At 42.4% G+C, this 17,292-nt stretch overlaps 1 protein-coding gene across 3 annotated transcripts in view; it reads left to right on the top strand.

Moving 5' to 3' along the window:
• The window catches only part of Marchf8 (membrane associated ring-CH-type finger 8), a 76,670-nt gene that overhangs the window by 1,295 nt on the left and 58,083 nt on the right, over nucleotides 1–17,292 (top strand). The gene's annotated exons all lie outside the window — the stretch shown is intronic.

Below are 17,292 nucleotides of genomic sequence, written 5' to 3'. Positions count from 1 at the left end.
ACATGCCTGTAGTCCTGGCACTAGGAGGGTGGAGGCAGAAAACACATGTTAAAGATTGAATTCGTGAGGGGAGTGGACAATGGTGGTCTAGCATCAGTGCGACCTGGTGGAGTATGTTTTCTTTTCCAAGGCAATTCACTTCCTTGGCCTTCACTTTATGCTTAGGCAAACTGTTTTTTGTTTGCTTGTTTATTTTTGTTGTTGTTTGATTTAGTTTTTAGCTTTCTTCTTGAGTGTGGAGAATGTGTTCCATGTGTTGGCTAGAACTAGGATTGTCAGATAATTCAGAATTCACAGCTAAATATGAATTTCAGGTAAACACAAAATATGTGGGACATACCTAAACTAAAAAAAAAAATCATCAATTATTTGAAAACAAGGATTAACTCTTTACTTGCATGTTGTTGCTAAGTACGACTGCTTTAGCTCCAACATTAGCTCCAACATATTTGTCTCATTTAAATTAGCACTGGGAGAAAAAATTAGCCCAAGGCCTAGGATGGAATTGATTCTCTTGTTAAGCTTCACTATTGGGAGCTGCAGATGTGGCTCTGTAGCAGGGGAGTGCTTGGCACACAGGGGCCTTTGTCCAGTCTCCAGTGCCAAACAAATGAAATGAAAAGCCAGAATAAAACAATGAAGAATCCTCTTTACTATCAGTTGAACCCTCTACTTGAAAGGCATCACTTCTTTACGTGTGTTCTGTTTCCTCTTTTTCCTCGACTAGACGTTCTGTTTCTTTGCTTTTCTTTCTAGGGATTGAACATAGAGTCTCATACATACTAGGCAACAGCTCCACCACTGATCCATAGCTCACAGCCAGTTATGTTTTGTTTTAATTTCACATGATTACTGTATTTATATTATCCCCCCTTTCAATTCCTTTCTTGTGCCCTCCAACTCCCTCTGAAATTAGTGACCTTTTAGTCTTTATTATTGTTACAAACACACACACACACGTTTATGAATACAACTTGTTGAGTCCCTTTCATGTTGTTTATATGTATGTATGTTTAAGCCTGACCAGTTGAGGTTGGAGGATTGGATCACCTGTCAGGGAGCTTGTTCCTGGAGAAGACTGATTTGCCCTCTTAGCAGCCATTAATTGCCTGCAGCTCTTCATTCAAAGGTGGGGCCTGGTAAAATCTCCCTCATGCATGTTGGCATGTCAGAAGGTGTGGTCATTGTTCAGGTCTTGTTTAAGAAACCATACCAGGCTTTGCGGCTGCTGCTTCCCTGTCACATACAGAAGATACCGTCTTGCAGCAGACATCCTGACATCGTGGTCGTTCAGCTCCTCATTTTCCCACCCTCTCTGCTGATAGCTTCCCTGAGCCTTAGTTGGAGGGGGCTGGTTACGCCCCAGTCAGCTGTTCTCTGTGCTTTTCTCGTTTGTGGCTTTCTGTAATAGTTTCTGTTTGTCACCAAAAGACACTTCTTGCTCAGGGTTGAGAGTGACACTTATTTGTGGGCATGAGGATGAGTATTTACTGTGCAGTTAGAAGTTATGCTGATTTACTGAAGTAGGTTCTCCTCTAGGATCCATGAGTCAGGGGTGCTTGGCTAGATTTATATGAGACTTTTGCCTTATACGGCGCCTTAGTCACTTTGCTATTGCTATGAAAAGACATCGTCATGACCAAGGCAACTTGTAAGAGAAATCACTTAATTGGAGACTTGCTTATAGTTTCAGAGGGTGAGTCCGGGACCTTCGTGGTGGGGAGCATGGCAGAAGGCAGGCATGGCACTCACTGGAGCAGTAGCTGAGAGCTCAGATTTGATCCATAGGCAGGCGGTGGGTGTGGCTGGGAGTGGGTAAACTGGCTGACTAGGCCTGGTGTGTGCTTTTGAAACCGGACTGTCCAGCCTCAGTGGCACACCTCCTCCATCAAGGCCACACCTCTTAATCCTTCCCCAAACAATTCCACCAACTAGAGACCACACATTCAAATATATGAGCCTATGGGGTCAGTTCTCACTCAGACCGCCACAGCCACTTTTGCACCTTTTGGGATATACTGCCTTTCTGGCCATTGTTGTAGTGAGTAGGATTTTGGTCATTTTCTCCACTGGCAGACTGTCCAGCTCCTTCCAGGACAGTGAGAGCTGCTCTTTAAGAAAGCAGTTTCTAGGTCATATCCAACTTGAGTCCTCCAAGCACTGTGTCTGAACCACATGCTGTCATCAGCAAGGAGGAGTTACCTTCAAACTCTGGGAGCAATGCAATAGCCTGTGTTGTTTGGGAGTCTCTCAAACAACTCTGATTGACAACTCCCAAGGGATTTTTGGATGACTGATCCTCTAGTTTCTGGTACGTGGTCTATAGTGTCACTCCAAGTGGCACGGCTTCATTTAAATGAATACACACATGTGCACATACATTTACATATATTCTGTGTAATTTTAAGTAGACATAAAATGTCCTGCTTCCCTGCGGCAAACATCCTTGATATGATTTCTCTCTCCGCCAGCCTCTCCCTGTGTCTTGTTCTAGTTTTCCCACATGGTTTGTTGAAAACACTGCATTTTCTCTATTATGTATAGTGTGTTGATCTGCATTTCTGTTTTTGTGCCAGGACTATGGTGGGTTTTTTTTTTTATTAAGTGATAGCTCTATAATATATCTTGAAGTTTGGTGTGGCAATCTCTCTAGCTATCCAGGGCCTTTTTTGGTTCAATATGAATTTCAGAACTTTTTAAATTTCTGTGAAGAATTTCATAGGGATTTTGATTGAAATTACAATGAATCTGTGAATTGCTTTTGATAGGATGGTGAATTTCACAATATTAATTCCACCAGTCTGTGAGTGTGGGAGGGCTTTCCACTTTCTAGTGTACTTCTCCTTCTCTTTATTTCGAGATCTAAAGTTGTTGCTGTAGAGGTCTTTGCTCTTTGCTTAGATTTATTCCTAGATACTTTACTTTCCTTGAGGATAATGGGATTGTGCCCAGGATCTCTTTTCTAAGTAATTGTTGTTGGTGTAAGAAAGGGTACTGAATTTTGTAAGTTGATTTTGTATCCAGTCATTTTGCTGAAAGTGTTGATTATTTCTAGAAGTTTACTAATGACATTTCTGGGATCTCCTATGTATAATGTATTATCTGCAAACCAGTGATATGAACTCTTTCCTTCTTAGTATCCCTTTAATTTCTTTGTATTGCTTTATTGTTTTAGCTAGTGCTTGGAGCTCTGTGTTGAAAAGGAGTGGGGATAGTGGGAAGCCCTGTCTTAGTCTGATTTTAATATATTGTTTTGATTTTTTCTCCATTTAGGGTGATGTTGACTTCGTATTAGTTTTAATTTGAAGTCTATTTTGTCATATTAGGATAGGGCCACTTGGCTTTCTTAGAATATTGTGTTTGTTTGCTTTGTATTGCTGTGATAACCACAAGACCAAAAACAAGAAGAAAAGGGTTTATTTTGGCTTACAACTTAAAGTCCATTATGAAAAGAAGTCAGGATAGGAAGTCAAGGCAGGAACCTGGAGTCAGGAACTGAAGCAGAGGCCTTGGAGCAGCGCTGATTACTGGCTTGCTTCTGTGGCTTGCTCAGCCTGCTCTGTGGTAGCATTCAGGACCACCTGCCTAAGGGTAGCACTGCCCACAGTGGACTGGACTCTCCCACATCAATCATTAATCAAGAATATGCTCCATAGACTTGCTCATAGGCCAATCTGATGGAAACATATTCTCAATAGAGGTTCTCTTCTCAAATGGTCAAGTTGACAAAACACTAAGCTGTTCAAATATTTTTCCATCCTTTCGTTTTAAGGTGATTCTTATCTTTGAAGGTTAGATATTTCTTGTAGACAATAGACAGATTTTGCTTCTTAACCCATTTAACAAACATGTGTGTAGTGAGGAGACGAGCAGGCCTGCTTTTCATCCCGCCTGACTCCCGCACGGCTAGCTTTACACCCGAAATAACAACACACAAACTGTATTCATTTAAACACTGCCTGGCCCATTAGTTTCAGCCTCTTATTAGCTAATTCTCACATCTTGCTTTAACCCATATTTAGTAATGTGTGTAGCACCACAAGGTGATAGCTTACCGGGAAAGATTCAGCATGTCTGACCTGGTGGCTGGCTTCATGGCGACTGTCTTACTGAGGAGAGGCATGGTGTTTTACTAACTTCCCTTCTTCCCAGCATTCTGTTCTGTCTACTCTACCTATCTAAATCCTGCCCTATCAAAAAGCCAAGGCAGTTTCTTTATTAACCAATGAGAGTCCTCCATCACCTGTGTCTTTTAGTTGGCGAATTGGGTTATTAATGCTTTAAGTTGTTATTTTAAAGGTGTTTGTTGATGACTGTCCCCTTAGGGTAGGGTTGTTCATTGGTTTTGCTGTTTGTGTTTTTAGTCCTCTCTTGTGTTTTAGTAATTATAGTTTCATTTGTTTTCTTTCTGTATTCTTGGGTATGCTTGTTTATCTCTTAAGTCCTAAGTATTGCTTCTAGTATATTCTGTAGGGTTGGTTTGTTGGAAATGACTTTCTTTATTATTTTATGTATATAAATGTTTGGCTGCATATATCTCTGTGCATCATGTTTATGCCTGGTGCCTGAAGAGGCTGGAAGAGTGCATCATTTCCCTTACAGTTGGTGTTGCAGAGATGTGAGCTGCCATGTGAGTGCTGGACACTGAACCTCCGAGCATCCAGTGCTCTCAACTGCTGAGCCATCTCTCCCATCTTCATATTGATTTCTTTAAGTCTGTTTGTATATGGAAGGTTTTCTTTCTCTTTTAACCCTGACAGATAGTTTTACAGTAGTCTAGGTTGGCATCCGTGGTCTTTTAGAACTTGAAGTCCATTTCTCTAGGCTCTGGTGGCTTTTAAGTTTTTCCATTGAGAAATCAGCTCTTACTCTGACGTGTTTTCCTTTAATGTGTTTTCCTTTATGTGTGACTGTTGTTTTTCTCTCTCTCTCTGTCTTTTCCCAGTACACTCTTCTCATTCTGTCCATTAAATAATTTCACTATAATCTGCTGTGGGGAGTTCTTTATCTGTTCATGTTTTGGTTTATTTAAGTGTGTCTTTCCTTAATGGGGGGGGGGTTGTTTGGTTGTTTTCTGAATTTGTTGAAGATCTGGTCTGTACAGTTGACCTGGGAGTTTTGTTCTTTTTTTGTTTTGTTTTGTTTTTCAAGACAGGGTTTCTCTGTAGCTTTGGAGCCTGACCTGGAGCTAGCTCTTGTAGACCAGGCTGGCCTCGAACTCACAGAGACCCACCTGCCTCTGCCTCCTGAGTGTTGTGATTAAAGGCATGCGCCACCACCGCCCAGCGAGAGTCTTGTTCTTCATCTATGCCTGTAGTTAGAAAATCTGGTCTTTTTGAGGTGCCTAACCTTTTTATGTGTTCTTTTTATGTTTTTTTATTTTTATTTAAACTTTTAATAGTTTTTGATTGAGTAATTCGATTCTGCCACATCTCCAAGTCCCAATAATCTTCCCTCTCCTTCTAGAGTTTTCTAGTTATGTTACTGAGTTTCATTTCAGTTTGTGTTCTTGTCAGTGTTTTTATCTCTACTGAATTTAGTTTTCAGATCCTGAATTGAACTTGTCACTTCATTAAGGCATATATTTATGGTTCTTGGCCATCACTTAGGCATATATTGGAATGCTCTTTACATTTATGGTGATTCCTTCCCCATCATCTTTAAACTCCTTTGACTTCTTTGATAAAGTTTGTGATTGTCTTTTTAAATTCTGTCCTGGAATTCATCTATGTAATTCCCGTTGGAGAAATGTATATATGGGCTGAGGGGGACATTATGTCTTGGCCTTTTATATTGCTTGTGGTTTTTTTGTTGTTGTTATGACCTAGGCATGTAGACATTTTCTTTGGCTCTATGTCTGAAGTGGGATTGTAGCCTGATGCAGAAGCTGGTTGACTAGAACCAGTGCATAGATTTCTTGATTGAGGATAGCCCAGGAAGAGGTGCATGATCTATGTGTTTATGTGTAGGCCTGCTAGTGTGGAGTAGGTCAGAGGCTGATGAGCGGCAAAGGGACCAGCATCTTTTTTTTTTTTTAAAGAAACAGGACCTTCCTGTGTAGGCCAGTGTAGTGATGGGAGTGGCGGGCTGCATTCCCGGCCGCCTGGCTAGCTTATGCCCCAAAATAACAGCACACAAACTGTATTCATTTAAACACTGCCTGGCCCATTAGTTTCAGCCTCTTATTGGCTATCTCTCACATCTTGACTAACCCATATCTAATAATCTGTATGCCACCACGAGATCGTGGCTTATCGGGAAAGATTCAGCATGTCTGACCTGGGGGCTGGCTCCATGGCATCTGTCTCTGGTCGGAGAATCATGGCGACTGCTTGAGGCATCTGTCTCACTTCCCTTCTTCCCAGCATTCTGTTCTGTCTACTCCACCTATCTAAATCCTGCCCTATCAAAAAGCCAAGGCAGTTTCTTTATTAACCAATGAAAGTCCTCCATCAGGCCAAGCTAGCTCAGACTTAATAGCCTCTTTCGCTGTCTTCTTAGCTCTCCAGTGCTGAGTAACAGGTGCACACCTCCATGCCTGGTGCACCGTTAACTTTCCTCTTACTGAGCTGTGTTTTCATATTGTTGGACTGTTTTACTTTCCTATTAGCAGGGTCAGAGAGTTCTGTTATCCTGTCTGTGTGCTCACTGCTGTTTACGATAGGAATCAATTATCTAATGAAGGTCCAGTGTCAGTGTGTCTGAAGAACTCTTACACATCAGCAAGACAGCAGTAAGGACCTTGTACTGTCTGATTCTGCCACTGGCACGCCAGCCTCAACAATGTAAACAGAGAGCTCAGCAGAAAAATAAGCAGAGGATTTGAATGAGTTTTTCTTCAGACAAGACAAATAACCAATAAACAAAAATTGCTGGAGGCAAATGCAAATAGAGATCTTGACGAAGATGTAGGATGTAATCAGAAGTCTAACTTGGCTAGAATACACTAATAAGGCAAAGAATTCAGTCCTCATAAACCCCCTCCCATTTTACAGTGAAGTACTACATCACCTACTAACATGACTAAAAGTTTAAAAAGATAGATCCTGGGAGGGGGGTGGGCAGGGGGAATGTGAAACAGTCTGGCAGTTTCCCCAGTGCTTATGTACAGGGATACACCATGGCTCTGCAGTTGCATTTCCAGGTAATATACCCATAAAGAATGTAAATGTGACCATGCCAAACCCTACACATAAACCTGTGTTATTTAGAATAGCTCAGGAGAGACAACGCGAACTTACCTGCTGATGGAGGGAGGATTGGCAACCCAAGGCTAGTCTGACTGCATAGTGAAACCTCATCCCAAAGAAGGAAAACTGTGGGGAGAAGGTGTGGGTACTCGTACAGAGTCCGTTTATGTCTTTCTGTTGGTGAGAGTTTAGTGTGCTCCAGCTTTTTCCCTTTTATAACGGTGCTGAACTGACCATTCTTGTATATATGTCTTTAAACATTTGTGGGATTATTATTCCCTTATGGAGCCTTGGAACAGGGCTGTTTGGTTAAAGAGGACTTGCGTTGGGTCGTGAGAACTGTTTGCCTTGTGTTTAGTGAAGCTGTGCTTCCACTAATGACATGTAGGTGCTTTGTATGCCTGATACTGGAGGACTTGGCCATCTTAAAATCCAGTTACCCTTTACTCTGAGCTGTGTTTATAGTCCTATTTTTAGTGAAATCAATAATTAACATTTAATCAGTGACCATTGTTGAGTCACAGTCTGTGACTATATCTCATCTCTTTTTTTAAAAAGGTTAATTATCTAATTTTTCTGCTATTGAATTTTTCAAATGCAAATTTTAATTTTTCCCCTGATTTCTGCTTTTCTGAGGGAGGCTTATTATCATCCCAGACCTATGAAATCAGACCATGATAATTTGTTTGGACCCCAAAATTTGAAAAATATCTTAATTACACTGTGTTGTAATAACAATAGCAACATCTATGTATTTTTGTAATGCAGAATTCAGCATAAGTTGTTATTATATCCTTCATTTGTGGCTCTGCCAAGTTAGCTGGAGGGTCTCAGGTGAATGAATGCTGAGAGGCTGATGTCCATCCTCCTACAGTGTAGTGACCAGGATTCAGCCACATGGCCTCTAACAGGGTTGGAAGAGGACTGGACGATGGCTCTTATTGATGGCTCAGCAACAGTGAGCGGTCGTGCGGTAGTGCATGAGAAGCATTGACTCTGGCTGTTCCACTCCTCAGACTGCCCTTGTTCTTGGGACACTCAGAGCACACAACACTCTGTGTGAAGAAGGGCGGCCAGAGTCCCCTCCAGGCATGGCTGTGAGTTCAAAGTACAGGATCTCTGACTTGGAAGAGCCTCCAGGAGGTGCCTGAGAATGGGAAGCTCAGTGTAGCTGGGCTCGTCTCCATGCTTCATGCCGAACTGTGCGGCTCTCTAGAGGCCAGTGCTTTATGTGAGTGTCTTCGTAGGAGTCAGTGCTAACGCTGATGCGTTAATAACCCAACTTGATTTTCTAGTTGAAATTACCTTCCACCTCCTTCCAGGAGGCTCCTTACTGTAAACTTTTAAACTTTATATTGAGTTGTTAAAATATAATTTAAGTATATTCCCAGGAAGGGTAACTTTTACTTGAGATTTTACTTGCTTTAAAGAATTACTAGAAGCCTTAAGTTAAACCCTCTTTTGACAGTTGTAAGGATGTTCTAAAACTAATCCAGATAGAATATGTCTTGGCAGGAAGATGCGTGTCACTCACTGGTCACTGTTTGCTATTTTGCCCTGTCACCTCTGACCTGGGTTTGTCAGTCTCCTGTGTGCTGATAACCATTATGCTGCCTTGATGTAGATGTCTCTGTGTGTGTGTGTGTGTACTCTTGTGGAGGTCAGAGCATAGTTCTCATAGCACGTGAGCCCTGAGAGTCAGACTCAGGTGCAGGCCTGTGGCAAGCACCTTTTACCTGCAGAGCCGTCTTGTCAGCCATTCTTTTGTGTGGCTTACAGAGCCAGGCATAACCAGGTTTAACTCTGGGAGAAGAGGCTGTCTCACGGCCTAGGGAAGATGTGAGAGGAACTTCAGGGCGGATATACTGAGGATCAGTCATTAAGCTCTGTTCATGTGTTCAGATGGGCATGTTCAGAGGGAGGCTCTATTGAGCAGCACAATGCACACAGCTGTGTGGAGATTGGATCCAGGACCTCAAGCTGTGGCACAGCACTCTTCCAGCTGTCTTACAGCCCCAGCTCCATGTCTTGTCCATTGTTTTCTTTCTTTAAGGTGGGATGGAGTTTTGTAGCCTCTTCTGTCCGTGAACTTGTGCTCAGTCTCCTCGGCTAGGGCTGCTATATATACTACCTTGCTGACTTCTAGTGGGCGAGTTTCTAATGGTTCTTCCTGTTTAGTGTTGAAATGAACCTCCTTAAGTAGCTATGCCCTAACATGGGACAAAAGTTACGTCAGACAGGCAAATGATATTTGCGAGGTAGTCAGAGTTATTTATGTCTCAGCCAGGGATGGTACTAGAGGATTTTCCCAGCCATCTGGCCTTCATCAGAGGGTATCATTGCTTGGAAAAGGTGTTCTAATAAAAAGGACCTGTTGTGGTGTGGTTCATTTGTCATGACAGTAACTAAGCTATATCAGTGTGGCCCTGTTTGTTTTGAGTGCTTTCTTCCTTGCACCTAGTGTGGGTGAAAGTCCAGGCTGAGTACTGTTTGGTACCAGTTCTCACAGTGCCGCTCCTGTAAGCCTTCTGCTCTTTCTCTTGATTCTCCTGGAAGCGGCACTGGTCTTCAGTGCTTGCCACCTCCCTCCAGGTGACCAAAGCTGGGCCTGTGCGTATGCGTCCTTCTATCCTGATGAGGTACTCAGCTCAACTTGTCATCGTTCTGTGGGTCTTTGCCAGCGCTGCAGGAGGTGTTTGCCACCCTGGGCAGTTTTGATAGTTGTTATCTTCTCACTGTTGCTGCTTGGAAGCAGCATGTGAAAAAATGCAAGATAATGCAAGGAAAAGGCATATATACCACTCTGCTTCAGTTATAACTTCTTGTTTCCCATGCTGGAGGCAGAATTTTGCTACCCAAAAGAACAGTACCCCCACCTGTTGTAGCATGTGATTAAGATGGTGTGTGTGAGAGTGTGTGTGTACAGGTCCTAAACTCCACAGCTGTCCTAAACCTGCACTGGATGCTGCCGTGAGAGAGAGTGACTTTTCGTTGTGTGTGGACCTTCCTTGTGCATCATAGGGTGCCAGTAGCACTCTGGGCCTCTTATTAACTGCAAGTAGCCCTTATGAAGCAAGCAAAGATGCCCCCAAGGCACACTGTTCCCGGGCTGAACATGTCTCCTGTTGTAGACCACTGATGTGTGATGCTCCCAGCTGGCCCTCCGCTAGAGGATGGGGGCTGGTGATTCTACTCCTGGTCGGTCGTCGGTGCTCCAGCCTTGCTCACGTCCTCCTCGCCCTGACCGCTGTGCTCTGCTAATGAGGGGGAAAGCAAGAGGAAGGCAGACTTAGTAGAGGTAGGGCCGAGCTGCCTCTGTGCACACAGATGGGTGTGTTTTTGGGGTGGTGCCTAATGATTAGACTGTTAAATGTCTTTTGACAAGAAAGTGAGCAGATGACACACTTCACAGAACATAGTCAGGTATGTGCTGCCTTTGTACTGTTCAGAGCCGGCCTTGGGGTTTTGTTAGGAAAGAAAACTTGAGGGACTGCTTGTCTTAATGTCTTTATTTGAAAGAAGCGAGGGAAAACGGAGCTTCTGTTTGAGTAACTGCCGTGTTTGAGGTTCTTCAGTAGAGTGGCTGGAGTCCATTTCTGTGCACGTCAGAAGGGAGTGGAAGCTTTGTAGATATGAAGCAACCAACGTTTACCACATGTCGGTGGGAAAGGAGCAGGTCTTCAGGTGCTGAGGGAGCAAGATGGTAGCGTGGGAAGGGCACCCCCAGGTGAGGAATATTAGTTTTGTCTTGGATGGGTAGAAGGGGTGGGCAAGTTAGATCTCATAGATCAGCAGGAGAACAGACCGGATTTTCGTACTCCCATTTATATTTTCTGTGATTGTTCACTTTTTGTACTCAAAATCTAGAATTTAATGAGTTCCTTTTTTCTCAAGATCATCCAGAATACCTATTTTGTAAGCTTTTATCTCTTGACATTTTTGGTATCTTTTTCTCCATTTTAATATCTTTTAATAATAATAATAATAATATCTTTTAATCTTTTTGTATTTTGTGGTTATACCCCGATTCCCATATTGCTGAACACATCGATTGTTCTAAAGAATTTTGCTACAATGAATACTCTCTGATGAGTGTCATTTGTTTTTGAGTGTGTATATATGTAGGTGTGTATGTGGTGCAGATAATGCCTACGCTCCTGGAGGCCACAGGAGGATGTCAGGTGTGCTGCTCTGTCCTTCATCTTAACTCCTTTGAGGCGGGTATCCTGGAGAGAGTCCCTCAGCCAGCAGGGTCCAGTTGTCCTCCTGCCTGCACCTTGACAGCTCTGGGGTCACAGGCCACAACCAGCTTTGCATGTGTGTGCTGGGATTCAGATGCACGTCCTCATGCTTGTGCCACGTGTGTTCTCACCCTTTGAGTCATCTCTCCACCTCCTGATGGATGTGTCCGAGCATGAATTTCAGTCCACAGTAGATGATTACTTTAAGAGATCACACCTTAAATAATGAAGATCGTTTTAAGGCTCTTGATTCAATATTACTGAATGGCGTTCCTGAAACTGGCTAATTAGGCATTCCTTCTTCTAACTCCTGTTGAATGCTCATTTTAGGAAGTCTGCCAATGTCAATCTTTTTCACTAATTTTCTGGGGAAAGATCTCACTGCCGTACTTGTTAGTGAAGCTGACTTGTTTGTCTTTTTCATTTTTAAAGTTTATTACTTTGTTTTATGAATTGACTATAAATTCTCTGTTTTCCATTAGTTGATTGGGTATTAGTGTTTTCAAAACCTTACGTAAACAGTTGGCTCTTTCCTACCTCTTCCCCTCCTCCCTTTTTTGTGTTCCAGCCTCTTGACTTGCTTTTGTCTTGCTAGACATCGAATCCAGGGCTTCTGGCATGCCATAACTCCCAGACCCCAAAGCCTTTACACATTAAGGATGAGTGGCCTTTTGTCTAGGGTATTTGGGTGAATTTTTTTTTTTTTTACTTTTTCAATTTTGTTTTTTGCTGTATGATTTCAATCTCACAGGAAAGTATAAGAAGTATACATACAACGAACTGCCCTTTCCTCGAGTCCACTTGGTATTCTACCTCTGGAGTGGGGTCCTTCTTTCTTCCTCCCTCTCTCCCTCCCTCCCTCCCGCATGAATAGGCACCTCTTTTCCTGTGCAGTGTTGACCGAGCTCACAGTTGGCGCTGCTGGTCTGCAGCTGTCCTCATGGGTCTTTACTTGCTCTTCTGGCTGTTCTTTCAGTTTCTAATCAAGAGCCATCCTGGATTTAGCGTCATGTTTATTAGTCTCTCTTGACATGGAATAGTTCCTTTATCTCTTTTTGTTATTGACATCAGTCTTTGAATGGTACAAGCCATTTATTTTCTAGAATATTCCTAATATGTACTCTCGGTAGTTGTCTCATGGTTAGTAATGGGTTTTCTGCCCACCCCCACCCCCCCAAGTAAGTTTCCTTGCCAATGTAGTAAGCCAGATCAAGCCAAATTGAAAAAATAGAACAGGTTTATTTGAGCAAAACGTCTTCTGGGTGGGTTCTCCAGTCCTAGAGATGGAGGCTGCCACATTTCTGAACTAAAGCAGAAATATTATGTAGGTTGTAGGTAAGGGATGATGATATATCCGCCACAAGCTGGGTTTGTACCCAAGTATGATCAAAAACTGAGCACTTTAGGGAGGGAGTTGTGCTGCTGGCAACTTTAGGGGAAGAAGCTGCCATAGTTGCCAAGAATGGGAACTGGCCTTTTGGTGTCTTCTCTTTGTTTGTAGATTCTCTGAGTGGGAGGGTTTTGGAGACACAGGAATGGGGTTTTCCAGATCATGTAGGGGTGAGCTGGAGGTTCCAGCATAACAGTTAGATTTAGTTTTATATTTTTTGATAACAATAAAACCCAAAACTACTTCTGTTTTCCACAGTATAGTGTGATAGGAGCCATATAATGTCAGTTGGTTGTGTATCAGTGATGACATTGGGAGCTTGGGTAAGACTGATGTCTGCCAGATCTCTGTACAGCCAGACACTGCTTTTCTGTTTGAAGTGAGTTCAACTCTTCTGTTCCTCAGGAGGCTTTTGCTCACTAGTTTTAGATTTGGATTGTGGTTTCTCCAATCCAGACTTCTTTCTGCATTAATTGTCTTCTATTGTAAGGAAGAGCTTTTCCTCCTTCCTACTTCTGTTTGTTTATTCATCTAATTATTTATTTGAATAATAAATATGTATACTTATTTAGTAACATGTAATTACTACAGTTTATGTATTTGCTTGTGTACGTATTTTTGTCTATGAATCTTTATTTGCTAGTCTTGGTATAATAAAATGTAAGACTGGGTAGTTTATAAATAATAAAAATATTCAGGAATATTATTTTTTAAAATGGGTGTGGTGCTGCATATCCTCAGTCCTAACACTTAAGGCAGATAGAGCTTTAGGAGTTTGAGACCAGCCTGGTCCACATAGCAAGTTCCTGATCACTCTTGGTCCCGGTCCCTTATCATGTGCTTATCCTCGTGTCTTCATGACTGGCCTCCCTCTCTTTGTCCCCCTTTTCTTCTCCTTCCCAAGTCCGTGCTTTCTTTTTCTCTTCTCCATTTCCCTTGCTCATGTTTTATTTGAGATGTGGTTGTGCTATGTTGTCTAGGCTGTCTTTCATCTTCTGGGCTCGAATGATTCTTCCTCGCAGCCTCTTGAGCTGAGACACTAGCATAAACCACCTCACTGTGCCTACCTTGATTACTATAGTTTGGTTGCTTGATGTCACATAATGTGTCCTTTAACTTGGACTTTTTCAGTATTTTTTTATTTGTACTAGGTCCTTTGTATTTTCATATAAACTTTAGAACCAATGGCCAATATCTGTAAAAGCACCTGGTGAGGATATGGCTGGAATTAGGATTTGGGCAGAATCAACATTATTAGCACAGTACATGTCTCCAAACTGATTTAAGTATTTAGTTTCTCTTTGTTTTGTATTTCCATTATATGGAATATGCATATGTTTTCTTAAGTTTATTCCTGAATATTCTACTTGAGGACTTTTTCTTTTTTAAGAAAAAAGTTTTAGGAGCTAAGGAGAGGACTCAGAGGTTAAGAAGTCTTGTTTTCTGGAGGACCTGAGGTGAGTGCCCAGAACCCATATTGATAAACTTACTATCACCCATAACTCTAGCTTCAGGAGATCTAATTCCCTCTTTTGGTCTCAGTGGGCACCCCCACACATGTATACATGGAACACACACACACACACACACACTCACACACACACACACACTCACACACACTCTTTCTATTACTAAATCTGAAAAAGATAGTAATTTGTTTTATTGCTAGTAGATAAAGATGAAATTGACTTTTGTTCATTACACACCCATTTTATGAGTTTCTCTTTCACTTAAGTCTAGATTTCTTTTATCAATAATTTTGTAGCTTGTGACTAGAAAGTTTTAAGTCCTTTTTTCTTCCTTCCCTCTGGCTGTGGAACAGGCCCCATACGTGTTTGTCAGAGGGTTTTCACTGAGCTGCACTGCCAGCCCCTCCTTCCTTTGTGTCTTGTATTTCTATCCCCTCGTGTACTACATTGGTGGAACCTTTGGTGCAATGTTGAGTAGACTTAGTGAGACGTGGGCATCTTCGTCTTATTGCCAGTCTTTTGGGCAGAGTTCTCAGGAACTTAGCCTGCCTTTCTTATTTTCTCCTTCTATTCCTCCTCCTTCTCCTTTGTTGGGGTTTATACATGCTATGTAAGCACTTTACCCCTGAATTATACCCTCAGTCTGCTGTAAGTTAGTTAAGTTTATGTAATTAAGGATGTTGGTTGTTTGACAAGAATGGGTGTTGAACTTTGTCAAAAGCTTATTGGATATGTATGTATTATTTGCCGCTAAGTGATACTGACTTCTAGATGTTAATCCAAATTTTTACTCTTGGGATAAACTCTGTATGATCATGGTATATTACCTTTTTAAAATTTTCTTTTCTTTTTTTGGTTTTTCAAGACAGGGTTTCTCTGTAGTTTTGGGAGCCTGTCTTGGAACTAGGTCTTGTAGACCAGGCTGGCCTTGAACTCACAGAGATCTGCCTGTCTCTGCCTCCCGAGTGCTGGGATTAAAGGCCTGTGCCACCACTGCCCAGCATACAAAACTCCCTAGCCCTCAAAGAGAGACTGGGCTTCAGCTTCTTGAGAACCCTCTGCTTTGCAGAGCCTTTCTCTGTGTGCCTTGCCGTGTCTGTTTCCTCATCCCTAGTATGTTTTGTTTGTTGCCTTTCATTATTTGCAGAAAAGTTCGTTTTTTTTTTAAAGTTTTCGTTGTTTACTTGTGTGTGCAGTGGGAGATAGTTATGTACACATGTGCCTGGCACATGCGTGGAAAGCTTGCAGGAGCCAGATCTCTCTCCTACCTCAGGGATCTAGAGGTGAGACTGAAGTTGTCAGGCTTGTGGCAAGTCTCTACGGCTGAGCCATCTCTTCCAATTTTGATTATTCTACTATCTTGATAATACTATTAAAATAGTAGTATATTGAAAATTCTGTATGTCATCTGCAACATTTTTGATCTTTGGAAAGTTTGGTTGATGGCAGTGGTGCAGAATGCAGGAACTATTCAAACTTCGTGTTCCTCAGTGTGAGAAAGGCCCTCTCCTCTCTTCTATGGTGTATTGTGTGGAAGTATAACTAGGGCAAGTGGGATGTAGGAGATCCTTATCAAAATGAAGGGTTCTTCTCATAAAGAACAAACTGCCTTTGTCAGGTAAACTGATGGAATACTGTGACTGTGTGAGAAAAGGCAGAGCTGCATACACTGTGAGCAGTTCTGACGCTCACTAGGAACAGCACCGTGACAAGTCTGAACTGGCCCACGTGATGAGGTATCACAGGTGGTTTAGTAGACTGAACGTGTAAAAGCAGTGACTGATGTTTTCTGTGGCTTTGAGACTGTAACGAACAGGAGGATGCTGATCGCATAGCACCACTTTGTTACCGCATTAACATAGACCGGGAAAGCATGACATCGCCTGGGAGGAAGGCAGGGTACTGGGAGATGGATAATTCCTCATCTGTTTGTAGTGAGAACAGAAATACCTCAGTCTTGTTAACTATAGCTCAATATAAAATCTTCAGCAAGGCCCTAGTTTGGAAGAATTTCAAAGGCCTTTCATGATAATAATGGCAGTAGTTGCTCCCCTTAGCGAGGCATGTTCTCACCAGACCATCTGATACAGCCAGCCACCTCATGGCCATTGCCACATTGTAAGTAGCCAGTTACAAGAAGGCTAGTGCTCTTCAACAGCCTCTGCCCTGCCTCCCTCAATCCAGTCACCTCCACAACCACCATGTTATGTGCCCCGTCCATGTTTTATAGTTTTCTTGTAATTATTTTTGAAGTTTTGGTAGTAGGTTTATATAAATCTTCTAAAGTGAATTGTTTCCTCCATTAGTTTATTCTTGGATGTTTAGAAGCCTCTGGACTTTGAATTTTCTGTTTGCAGATGAGTGTGCTAACCTGTCTGCTTAAAGCCATGTGGCTATTTAGATCTTAACTTTCATCTTTCCATTGTCAGCTGTGGCGGGTGTTGTGTTGCTCGTTCGCACTGTGTGTGGTATGTATTCATTCCATCCTCTTACTTTTGATCTGTTACGGTCAGCACACCTCTCTCGTAGACGTGATATAGCTACGTCGTTTCCCTCCAGTCTCCTAGTTGTTTACCTCTTCATCGCAACATTTATGTAGTCTCTTTATATTTAATGTACTTAGTGATTATACAGTTGGTCCAAATTGTTGGAGAATTAGTATCTGCAAAAAACAAAACAAGATTGGTTTGTGACCCTGCAACCAGTGCTTTTGAAGGCTTTTGTTGTCTATGTTCCCGATGAAGCTGAGGAAAGTTGCTTTCCGCCTTCCCACCTCGCTCAGTTTTTACTCTGCAAACAGCAGCCTTCCCTGGTCTACACAGTGCTGTGCCATCCACGGTTTGTACCTGCCGCTCGTTCCCTGGTCTGTGCACTTCAGCTTCCTGGGTGCTGGAACTGCAGTCATGTGCCACCACACCTGGCCTACACTGTATGCCTTTTTGGTAGTGATTTGCCATTCAAAATGACACCCAGCTTTAGTGTAAAGGTTTGCCATAGCGCTC

The sequence above is a fragment of the Arvicola amphibius genome, chromosome 2 (genome assembly GCF_903992535.2).
Source record: "Arvicola amphibius chromosome 2, mArvAmp1.2, whole genome shotgun sequence".
Classification (NCBI taxonomy): Eukaryota; Metazoa; Chordata; class Mammalia; order Rodentia; family Cricetidae; genus Arvicola; species Arvicola amphibius.
Note: the sequence above shows the minus strand (reverse complement) of the source record. Positions and strands in the feature narration are given on the sequence as shown.